We start from the raw sequence: 13,295 nt of genomic DNA on the forward strand, positions 1-13,295 counted from the left end.
TTGTATATCCGAGAAGCTTACAACCTGTTTCTTTTCTCGGACGAAACGCTATAGCAGTCCTGCTTAGCGACGGCGTTCACGCTCCATCTCACGCACTACCTTGAGAAGGAATAGCGATACCACGCGTGATACATGAAAACATGTTTAAAAGGCGAGAAAACTAATGAAGTTTAAAGTTGACTTCTCCTTCCTCTTTCAATGAAACAGAATAATTGAATAGATCTATTGAAGCGGATTGTCACTGCTGCGAACGATCGCCATAGCATCGTTAGTCTTGCGAGCAAATCGAAATCCTAATACTTTTATTTTTGCCTGATAATATGAGTACTAACCCTTTAAAGGACTCGCAAATTCGACGTTTCAAACAGTATAGTTAAACAATGAAATGTATTTCAAAAACATTTGGATGCGTTGGGTGTTAGCATTTAATAGCATCCATCTACATTTTATTTTCCGTCCGTATTGCACACAGAAACGCAAGCAAACATTATACTGTGAATACTCTGTACAGCATCGTATCATTATTAAAAGTGTATTCATTCTTCTTTTATTTTCAGCCTGCTTGAAGTAGTAGTCAGACCATGTGATCAGTTAGGCCGCCTATGTATAAAGATAGTCATTACTCAATATTCGTTTGATTTGTTACTGTGTGGTTACGATTACGAACGTTGGTTATGAGTCCGAAACACTCGTTCATATTGAACTACATGTATAAAGGTCAAAGCTGTTTCGATAATATAGCTCGGTACGAGTTCAAAACGCAGTCGAAATCATCAGAATGCTATCATATGCGGAAATTATAGCTGATAACTTGTATTAAATATAGGTCAATAAAGATTGCCATATCCAATCTCCATAAAAAGTTTTGATTCATGCCATCTTCTGAGCATTTTGAGATATTTTGCTTGTGTTTTGATTATGTTACGATTTAGGTTTGAACTATGAAAATTGAAAGGTGTGGTTACCTCAACGATGTCACAGTTCCATTAACCATGATGGGTAAAGGGAATTCATGACTTTATAAGACTAATCCTTGCTAAATTGAAGATCCCTTCTCTAAACCATCACTTATGTCTTGTAAATAGATACGTCTGTAATCATAACCAAAATGCCTTTTTTTTTGGGGGGGGGGGGTGGGGGGGAGGGGAAGACGAAAATCATCAAACGTTTATAAGCGTCATCCGACAAATTTACAATTTACAATGCGAATGTATGATTGCCCCATTTGCATGTAGCTGTAAGCTATCTTTACGTTGAAGTTAACTTCCCTCCTTGAGAAAAAGAAAAAAAAAGTCGGGTTTTCGCTAGAGGTACTTATTAGGAAACGGTATAAAAACAATTGTCTACTATACATCAAGAGATAACCTATACAAACATGAAACACACGCATATTCTGTTCGTTATATGCATGGATCTGTTTATTTGTTTGTTTGGTCATTATTCTGATGGCATTGATCTTGTTTTTTTTTTAATGGCATCGGTCTTGGTCGGGGGAAAGATAACAAAAAAAAAATGTATCACTCTGTTATCAGATCAGGATGATTGCGAGAAGGGTGTACATGTATTCCCGCCTTTTTTTTTATACAGGCAAACAATAAAAGCTTTGTATGCTATTATAAAAGCCTGGAAGCAAAAGGCAGTTTCAACGTTCAACTTATAGTAACCATAGTTTATCCAGGGCTCGACACTAACGGTGGCCCGGTGACCCGGGGCCACCAAAAACGCACATCGGGCCACCAAAATTTCAGAAATGAAGACTTTGGTGACCTGATCGGGCCACCAAAAAAGGACGGATGTTTGCCTTTGGGCCACCAAAAATAAAAGTTAGTGTGGAGCTCTGGTTTATAGGACATAAAGTAAGTTAGCGTCTCACTGACTGTGGTTCTTTTGTTTTGGCAAAACATGAACACAAAGGGGGTCTGAAATTTTTTTGTACATAGTACTTGTAGCAGACATTTATGCCGATTCTCCAACAGCATCGCTCCATTACGTCACTTCCTGCTATCAATGGCGAAGAAAGGATGATGGCTGCTTGATTATCCATTCCTTGAGATTGCAGGAAGCTCACCTTTCTTGTGTGTGTGTTTCGTTGTGTGTGGTTCTGTGGTACTCGGTTACAAGGTGTGAAAGTCCGAGTCTTTTCATTCTGATTACACATTTTAATACAGGCAACTGATTCGAGTTTCTCAAAGCTGTTGAGGCAAATTCTTTGCAGACTTGACCTCTGAACTGTCAGGTACACGTACTACACGAAAAACATTCTTATTGAACAAACACATTTTGTGTAGCGACAAAGCTTTCTGTCATTTTCTCAAATAGGCCCTATGTATACTTCTAAAAGTGCGCAGATGAAGAGATTTCACAAAGAGAACACGAGTTAAAAATGGGCATCAGTTATTGTTCCGATTTCTCTCCCTGCCGGCAATAACTTATTCAATAAGTCTTTGGACTGGGAAAAGTACACAATATATTCATTTGGCGAATCAGCGAATGAATTATTACACGAATTGTCTTTGCGAAAAGGAAATTAACCTTGTATATCTCCAAAGATAAACTTTGAACCACCCGTCACATAGTAGGGAACAGCTAATTATTATTATTATTTGAATGAATTATCTATTGATGAAGCCAATAACCTTTGTAAATGTACACACGGAGAGTTGTCGTAAGTTCGCTATTTTGTGTTTTAGCTGTTATAATATATATATATATATATATATAAAGTACGATATATATATATACTGAGTATATATACATATCGTACTTTGTGTCTACACTTTTCAAACGCCATTGTGCGTCATGCCAATCACCACTTCATGAAATGTGGTGCATGTATATCGCCGATCAGAGTCTTGCTCAGCTCATCAGTATTGCGCAATTCTAAAGCCCTCGCCGCCGCACGCTTCATGCCTTTTGTCTTCAATGGGGTCAAGAGCAATGCTAATTAGCATCTTAGGCTCTACAACGGAAGCCGAGTCTCGATCGGGCCAGCCTTTTGTCAAGGCCCTCTCGCTGTATGGTGAAGAAAGCCCCAAATGCAGCTGAGTCGGGGAACAATTGCGCGTCTGGTTGGAAAAAAAATTGTAACGGAAAAAAAAAATGTCTCAAAGCAACCGTGATTTGGGACACTTTTACTAATTTTTTCACGCTGAAATTTTCTGAACAGATAAATAAAACACCAAGGAATCATTATCCGTCATAAAGTAACTTCCCTATTTGACCCGAGTAGTGCATCCCCTTCATCTCTGGCTCATTACAGGAAAACTCCACGTGCGACATAGTACTCATTTTGAGAGAGCGCCACACCGAATAGACGTCACCTAGTAGGTTGCAGCGTGAAAAGCTTAAACTTCTTTAGACGAGCATGGGATCATTTTCTTTCTTTCTTGCTTTCTTTCTGTCTTTCTTTCTTTCTTTCTTTCTTTTTCTTTCTTTCTTTCTTTCTTTCTTTCTTTCTTTCTTTCTTTCTTTCTTTCTTTCTTTCTTTCTTTCTTTCTTTCTTTCTTTCTTTCTTTCTTTCTTTCTTTCTTTCTTTCTTTCTTTCTTTATTTCTTTCTCTACATATGTAAAATAAAGAGAATAATGTGCGGAATCAAACACAAAATCCTTACGTTTTGTTTTCCCGTTACCCGACTATTGCAATAATGTCGAAAGATAACTTTACAACGAGAAATGACAGTGTTTGAGACAGAAAAAACAACAACAAAAAACGGGAAATAAAGATTTGTTGGATTTTTTTTTTCATCACTGGGTAATACTGTTCCGTAGAATCTTTGGTTAGAGGGATTTAGCATTGCGTGCTGGCCAACGCGGCTCTAGCTGAAAGTCGGGGGATCGCGGTGAACGAACAGCAATTACTCGTTTACCTTCCTGTATATCAAAACATCCTTTGAACTACTGCGTATTGAAAGTAACTTGTAAAGGATGGAGAAAAAGACAGTTTGTTTTGAACAAAACAAGCACAAGTGTGATGATGGCACAATACCAATATAAACACTGTCTCGAATAAAGAGAAACAGGCGCTAGTGTAGGGCCTATTTTCATACCCATGGGGACTTATCAAATTAAACAATGTACCAACTTGCACCAAAATGACGAGAACGCTAAATATAGAATTTCCGATCACCTTCGTAAATTTGAACCGAACCCGTTATCGCGAATTACGGCAAATTGCATGGCATCGATCAAAACAACTCGTGACTATACCAATAGCTGTTCGATCTGAAATTGAAATTAGCCTCCTACACTCTTAAAAAGAAAAGGGTAAATCAACATTTAAAAGGGCTGAGGAGTGACAGCGTTTTTAAGGTAATGTTGCATTCACCCTATCTATCCAGCTGAATCCAACGTTAGATGTGCTAGATACAGCTAGAAAAAGGGTGAATACAACATTTTGAAAACACTGTCGCTCCTCGCCCCTTTTAAAATGCTGTTTTACCCTTTTCTTTTTAAGAGTGTAATGCTACGTATTTTGGTTGAGCAACCGCCTCGACAGACCAACGGACATTATGCGCAATATGTAATCATACAGCCAACTTCACTTTCAGATTGTGTACGTGGCGGACGTCGCAAAGCGAATAACTTTGGAGCTGTATTTGTTTATTTATTTATCTATCTTTTTATGGCATTCAGTTACATATATATACCTTCCTTTCAATTCTAGATTGGAACTACTTTCTCGATGTTTTCCTCTCTATCTGTCTTTCGGTATATGCAATGCTGAATTTCGTGTATAGGATATTTTTTCTGCTATTACTTTTCGAACACGAATCCGCCTTAGGGCTGGGTTCCACTGCCGATCAAATCTGCTTGTTATGATCTATAGTCCGACAGAGAGTGTTAAAAATATCGTGTATAGGAGGAAGCCAAAACCAATGTCGATCAAGGTAGATCGATCACATCCAGATCGATTCCGATCGCGTCCTTGTCGAGAGAGATTTGATTGGCAGTGGGAATCTATCGTTTCCATACTTGACTTCATGTATAGTTGCTATTACAGGGCCTACAGTTCGGGACATAAAGTCAAACTTTCGTTTCATAGGCCTATACTGATGGTGTTACGCGTGCATTGATACATAATAAAAGCATTTCCTTCCTTTGTACGTTAGCGTGGGGACGATTAGTGAAGTTCACCACGATAATAATGAAAGGATTTGACCGTCAAAAGAAAGATGACCCTTTCCCAGGAACAATGAAAGCAGTGTCCAACTGTCTTGAAAGACACCATCCTGGCGGAACAATACAAGAAGAATCGAATAAGACACGCTGATTCAACAACACACACAACGAGACATGTTTTACACAGCTCGCAGAGGGTGCGCTCGCTTGTGAGTTGGGGTATCCCTCTTGCCAACTAGCTAAGAAATCATGTAAGCCATTTAGTGTAAAGTTTGTATAAATTTTACATACTAATTTTGGTGCAAACACCACACATCACGGACAGCTTCTTAGTGTAACTGATTAGGCCTATGATAACACAAGCAGTTGTATGGGCATAGTATTCGCGCTGTTACGTCACTGATAGGCAATCACGGGACGGATACACTGATTATCAACAAACATCAATTAGAAAAGCTATCTTTTTCGATTCTCTGATTAGATAGAATGATGTGGAATCGGGTTCTTTAGTGTGATCACTGATCACTGTAAAGGTAAGATTATATGCCTAACTAAGACTTGACTCATTTCAAAAGAGCGCGTACCCTATTATGTGATCCCCAAAATTCATAAAGAACGGGGGAATGGAGTAGGGGATATAATAGGCTTTACCAAACATGCCAAATGGAGCAGCATCGCGCTGTCGACGTTGCTTTTAACACATGTCCGAAATCATTAATTTTCCTTCAAAATATATGCAGCTGAGAGTGATCAATTTCACTAACATAAAAGTCTCAATCTCATTTCGTTCTGTCCCTTCTTTTTTATTAATAGAAACCATAATGATGAACGAGGATTCAAATCCTTAGGTTGTGGCATTTCTATTGCGTTAGACGGTTAAATTGCGGTATTGTGAAGGTTTCCAATTGACAGGACACATAATTCGCTGTAATTTAGATCAGCTGTAGAACGCCGGCATCCAATATTGATCACTTAAGAAATATTTGTGAAAGATCGTGAAGATATCTTACGATACTCAAATTTACATAATCATACTACCAAATACCCAACGTCGAAGAGCTCTGCAAACTTCATAGTTGTGTTGATGATATTAAGCGATGGTCTCGCGATAATCATTTGAAATTGAATTCTGTTAAATCAGAATTGTCACTGCAGGCGGGCTAGTTTTCTCACAAAAATTTATCTCCCAGTCCGTCAGAGATCTAGGAGTTATGGTAGATAAGCATCTGAACTTAAAAAAAAAAAAACAACCAAACGAACAAATAAAATAACACACACATTAAGAACTCATGTCGTTCTGCTGCTTCAGGGGTATTTGTAAAAATAAATTATTAATATCCGTAAGTTATCGGAGCAGTCTTCCACCGAACGTCTAATTCACGCATGTTATTTCTCATCTTGACTACTGCAATTCCCTTCTTGTTGGTCTCCCTGCTTCGAGTATTGCACCAAATTCAAAATTCAAAATACAGCTGCAAGGCTTGTAACCCTGACAAAAACATCTGACCAAATTACTCCAGTTATCCAATCCCTCCACTGGCTCCCCATACATCAACGTATCACCTTTAAAATCATCCTTATTGTTTACAAGATAAATATTATGGATTAATCCTACCTCCCTTCCGCTCCTCCACTTCAGCCTGTTCTCTCTCTTCTCTCCAATTATCACATGGTCCCGCACATACCCGCTATGGTGATATAGGACCTTTTCTGTATTTCCCCACCCCTTTGGAATAAACTCCCTCTCTATATTCGCATAGCTGAAAGTGTTGATATGTTCAAATCATTGTTGAAAACTTGTCTGCTTACTCAATCCTAATTTTGTTGTTGTTGTTGTTGCTGTTATGTACATAATGCTGTATCTTAATTATACCTCAATATTTTTAATGTATCGGGCATCCTTTCTCTTTATAAGATTATTGGTGCTGTTCGTTATTCCCAGGTTCGCTATTCCGAAGGGTCATTAATCTGAAACAAACAAATTTCCTATACCGAGGTTCGTTAATCCGAAAATGAAAAAGGGTTCGTTAATCTGAACATTGTGGCGTTATTCCGACGGTTCGTTATTCCGGAGATTCGTTAATTCGAAAATGAAATTCGGAATAACGAAGCTTCGGAAAAACGAATCTTCGGACTAAAGAGTCTTGTGAATAACGAACCTTCGGAATAACGAGCTGTTACCAAGATTATTGGGCAATGGCAGGTTAATGTGCGATGCGTTGTAATGTGCTGGATTGTAAGCAAGAGTAAATATGTTAATTTTTCTTAATTGAACAAGTTCATGTACATTAAAGTGTAGAGAGTTATATATGCCTACGCATGATCATCTTGATCTCAGTGGCCTCAAAATATAATTATGAAGACATCCCAGTGCAGCTGTAACAAATCTGTTAATCCAAAAATTACACATAAGGTTCGTCATTCAAAAAGGCGAATTATCTATTTATGCCGAAAAATAAACGTATGGCTCATCCTGCATAATTTAGAAAATGAAATAAAGTCTCATCCACAGTTACAAAATAAGGAGATGTAGTTGAAAATAAAACAAAATGACCGGATTTCACAGCACACTCACCCGAAAGAGGAATACGTATCACACACGAAACCGCTTTCATCAATATTGGAGCATTGTACTATACATGGTGAATGTATGCTTTGCGTGAATCCAGTTTCCGAACACAAAAGCTATACTCTTGATAGCTTAGTCAGGGGAGCACAATTGACTGAAAAAAAAATCATATCAATGAGATACTTCAACAGACTAAATAGAGAAATCACAGGCCTGCTTCTTAAAGAGTTAGTATTGATATTATACGCTCGATTTATTTAGTGCACCACTGTGAATCGAGCGTAAAAATACAGTTTTGGTTATTGCTGAAAGCAAAACAGAAGAACACTTCGAATCGCAGCGTTTATGATTATATCATTATGCTTTACTTTAATGTAGCTTGTAGATACATGCATAGTACTTCCCGTGTCCGAGGCACTCGGATAGAGGTCATGAACTTCATGTCCAGTTTTATCATTTTTAGTATGTCAGTGTAGTTCATTCTTTTAATGCTAGATTTCATCAGCCCCCCCCCCCCCCCCCATGCTGAGTCTGATATTAATTATATCAATACCCGCATTCACATGTGCAAAATAGCGCGTTGCTGAACATGCTCCAATACTCGAGGTTTTTTTTTCCAACTTCTCAGACAAAAGAGCGTACAGGCGAGGATTGTACACTTTTTGGTTCAGACGCTCCAGCCACCCTCGGAAACTTGAGGGTTTTTTTTTTTGCAACCGTTCACACGTACAGAAAATAACCCGCCAATTGCCAATCGATGAAACTATTGTTCTTGTGCCTCACAGTGGTGTGGAGAGCACACTGTTGTTAATGATGGGGATAAAAGAACTCAATCAAGTTTCTAAACCCGACCGTTCAAGTACTGCCGGGGCAAATACCGCGCTCATTCAGAAATATCAGCAAGATTTCTGAGGTTATGCATCGCGCTACTGGTTCGCACTAATTTTCTGTTGTGTGTGTGTGTGTGTGTGTGTGTGTGTGTGTGTGTGTGTCCACATGTGCAAAAGACTGGAGTTTGCTAGAGGGTAACAGAAATTGAGTTCTGTAACATGCTAATTTGTGTACGTGTGAACCCCCTATTACAGGTATGTTATAAGACTTTTGTTGGACTTTCCGAAAAAGGAGGTTTGATTCTAGCCTGCTCGCTTGCTGTGTTCTATCATTTATTTTGCAGTAACGTGTCTGTTTGTATTGCTGGTATGCCATACGGAATATTGTACCAGGAATCCACCTTCCTGGGGACCGTTTCATGAAACTTTTTGTCAGTGATTTACACTGACAACTGTTAAAAGCTACTGAAATCCTTGCGTCTGATTGGCTGATAGCAAATTTGTCGGTGAAAACCTCCGACGAACTCGTTGATGAAACGCCCCCCGGTTGATCTACTTTGCGATTCGTTTGCTTTGTATACGCCCTTGAACGGGTGGCGGTTTTTTTCCTCTCTCTCTCTCTCTCTCTCTCTCTCATGTCATGATGATGATAGTCGTGTATTGAATGTTATAGGATATGACTAAAACTGATCTGAATATCACCTCTCTGATTTCACCTCTCCCTCATTTCTCACTCTTGTTTGCCCCCTCCCATGAATGATAAAAACAACAACAACAACAACAACAACAACAACAACAACAACAACAACAACAACAACAGACTTAACCGCACAACAAGTCAGATAAATGCGTGCTGGCAACCAATAGACCTACGTGACACGTATCTTTTAGGTTGAAACTGACTTAATGGCCACGACAAATCATATCAGAGAAAATAATGGCTGAAGAAAAAAAAAACTGACAACCTTTCTAGTGTAAATTTCTGTGAAAACAGGTGGCAAAAAAAAAATGCGCGCACTGTAACTATTTCAGGTTATAAGCAGTCTGTAAACCGACCGAACGGCATAATTCTATTAAAATGTCGCCTTATCAGTCTTGGCTTCTTTAACAGTAAAAAAAAAAAAAAAAAAAAAAAAAACCACGTTGAACAGTATTGGTGTATTACACATTAATGTTAACACTAAAACAAAACAAAGGGATTATTCGTCGCTTCATACTTACAATCGCATCACGTGTCAAAAAAAGTAATGATAATATAAAATAGGTCCCGAATGCCGAAGAAAATATCGCTTTCCTAGATGCCGCTGCAACAAGCTGAAGTTTATAGTGTAAGAGCTTTACCTACCCAATTACACAACAGTAGGCCTACATACTATCATGGCAACATACAATGTATATTGAAACTTCTTTCGATCCCACACTCATAAAATTTGCGTACCACTGCGTGTGAAAATTAGAATGAACATCACGGACATATCAACTGAGAAGTTCCTCTAGATACTTCTTCCCAACTTGGCGATCATCATACAGTAAAAGACGTGACTATTAATTTATTTGTATCGAATGTAAACTGTTAACTGTAAACGAAAAACACTATACGGAGTGTCTCCTCCGTTTATTGTCTTTGCCGTAACCATGGAGCTACTACGAAACCAAACAAGAAGCACGCATGGACGGAGCGTTTCATTGAACTTGATAACCACGTGTTCGGCACATATTGCACTGCGCGAAACGTAACGATTACCGTACTTGTGGCGGACTTACTGACTTTGGTCAAGGAATGAAAATGGAATACATAAAGAAAAATATTATGATATTGAAATACCGACATCATGAAAATGTTTGGAAACAACGAATGATTATGGCGTATAGAAATGAAAATGCCAAACAAAGATATTCATTCGCTCATAGGGAAGCTCTCTAGGAAGAGATGAAAGCATCTCCCTTCGTATGGCAGTTTAAGTTTCCCCAAAAAGCTGAGGTTAGTGAGGTATACACCAGGGCTCGACACTAACGGTGGCTCGGTGGACCGGGGCCACCCAAAACGCACGTCGGGCCACCAAAAAAAGTCGGATGTTTGCCTTTACTTTTGGAAATGGACAGCGGTAACAGTCGACTCCGTATAAGATGCTAAAATAAATGTCAGATATTGTTTTATTTTTGGAAATGAATAACGGTAATATTCGACTCCGTACGGTACTAACATAAATGTCGGATGTTTGCTTATACCAAGGATGCTTATCTTTTGGATTTGAATAACGGTAAGATTCAGCTCCATACGGTGCTAAAATTAATGTCAGAAATTTGATTTTGCGTTCGGAAATGAGTAACAGTAATATTCGACTCCGTACGGTGATTAAATAAATATCGCATGTTTGCTTTGACGTTCGGAAATGACTACTAATGATATACAACTCCGTACGATGATAAAATAAATGCCGGATATTTTGCTTATGCGTTCGAAAGTAAATAGCAATAACATTCAGCTCTGAAAGATGTAAATATAAGTGTCGGAAATTTGCTTTGACGTTCGGAAATGAATAACAATGATATTCAACTCCGTACGATGATAAAATAAATGCCGGATGTTTTCTTTCAAGCTCTGGACTTGCGGAAAGATAATAATGTACGTTCATCACTTTTTTTTTCATGATTCATTCAAGAATTTCGGGAGTCTGACAGCCATCGGATCTCGTTACGATGTTTTTGTATTGTTTACAGACAAGTATGGCAAACATGAGAGCAAGGCTTCATAGAAGATGAATTAATGGTGGCAATCATTGAACGACAATTCAATTCAATGGGCAATCGTCGGGACCACTCGCGATGTTAGAAAAAATAAGCACCTCAGCATCGAGCAATTTCTATTATTGAATGAGCAATCGTCGGGACGACGTGCGACGTTTCAAACTCATACCAAACGGTGATTAAAGTTCAATGGGCAAGCCTAGGGACCATGTGCGACGCTTTAACAATTACTAAACGCGTCTCTGACCAGTGATTCAAGTTGAATGGACAATCGTCGGGACGATAAGTGCGACGTTTGAACAATTATGGATTAACAAACTCGCCACGGAACGGTGATTTAAATTCAATGGTCAATCGTCGGGACGATGAGCGACGCAAACCCATCACCAAAACCTTTACAAAACGGTTAGTCAAGTTGAATTCGCAATCGTCGGGGACGATGTGCGACGTTTGAACAATCACTGAAATGCTTCGCCGATCGACAAAAGACCTCCTTAATTGATTAGTCGCGACGAAAAGAGACGACTTCGTTCCGACTCGCCGGAACCATCTTTTGTTGATATTTATAATGAGCCAAAAAGAGCGCAGTAATGAGCACATGAGGCCCAAAATTTGGATCGTCGGGGACCATTGGCGACGATCTTTTGTCTCATATCGTCGCGACGAAGATATCTCCCTAACACAGTTTTTCTGTTGTGCCTTATTTAAAGCTGTATTACATGATTTATATCTGTAAAATAAAGTATTTTTTCTGTTTATGGATCTAAGTAAAGCTTTTGTTATCCAGGGTGAGCGCGGAACTGTTTTGTAGTTTCCTCTTTGATTTCTCAAAGGGAAATGCAAGTGATATAAAGGTACCAAAATATTCATAAATCTGTCGTACGCATCATTCGGATCAGTGGAGTTTAAAACCTCATTCCAATCAATTTCGGATAAACTTTGTTTGAACAGCTGGATATTATGATCGGAGAACACTCGTGATTGCGATAAATCTTTACACACCTTTTGTTTATGCGATTCAGGTATAGTAGAAATGGAAGAAACTATAACGGGAAAATGATCTGATATGTCCGTAACAGCGATACATTGATCATCATAATCATAGCTGTTTAAAAATATGTTATCAATCAGTGTTGTGGAGGCTCCAAATAATCTTGTAGGCTTAGTGATACAAGGAGTGAAAGAGGATGATACCATAGTATCAAGAAAATCACGTGTTTGTGGCTTACCATAATCAAGTAAGTCTAAATTAAAATCTCCCATTATGTACACTTGTTTGTTGCGGAGATAGGGCGAATCTAAAATAATTTCTACGTTTGAGATGAAGTCCGAATAATTATAATTTGGGGGCTTGTAAATTTCTCCTATCAATACTTTTTTACCACCTGGCATACTTATGTCAATGAAAATACTTTCAATTGAATCAGACATGTAATTTAACTGGGTTATCATCTCAAATTTCAAATTATTCTTCACATAAAATGCCACGCCTCCACCTCGTTTACAAACTCTGTTATTTGTTACCAGTGTGTAACCATCTAATTGTACAAGGGAAGTGAAATTTTCAGTCAGCCAAGTTTCACATAATCCCAAAACTGATAGTTTTATATTCAAAGTGTCAAGAAATAATTGTAACTGGTCAAAATTTTTAATCAAACTCCTTATATTATAATGCAAAACTGAGAAAGTATACTCCGCACTGAAAGACTTAAGCTGTGCTACGTGTTGCGGTAGAATATAACAAGATGTTGCTAGTTTCGGATGGAATGAAGCGTCATGGTCATCATGAATGAGGTCAAGATTAGGCATATCATCATTTAGAGTATTGATATCATCAATATCGTTGGATACACTACCTAACATTTTTAACAGACATACATGGGTAAGGTAATAAGGTGGTGTAACATTGCTTGGGATCATCCTCAGAAGAGAATACAATGACATCAGATATCTCAGTTTGCTCAACCAATTTGTTACAATCTGAAATGCATATGAAGACGCACATAGTACGAGTATCGCAAGGGTGACTT

The sequence above is a fragment of the Diadema antillarum genome, unplaced genomic scaffold, assembly GCF_040938485.1.
Source record: "Diadema antillarum isolate AM-2024a unplaced genomic scaffold, OU_Dant_1.0 seq00000776_RagTag, whole genome shotgun sequence".
In the NCBI taxonomy this organism is placed as follows: Eukaryota; Metazoa; Echinodermata; class Echinoidea; order Diadematoida; family Diadematidae; genus Diadema; species Diadema antillarum.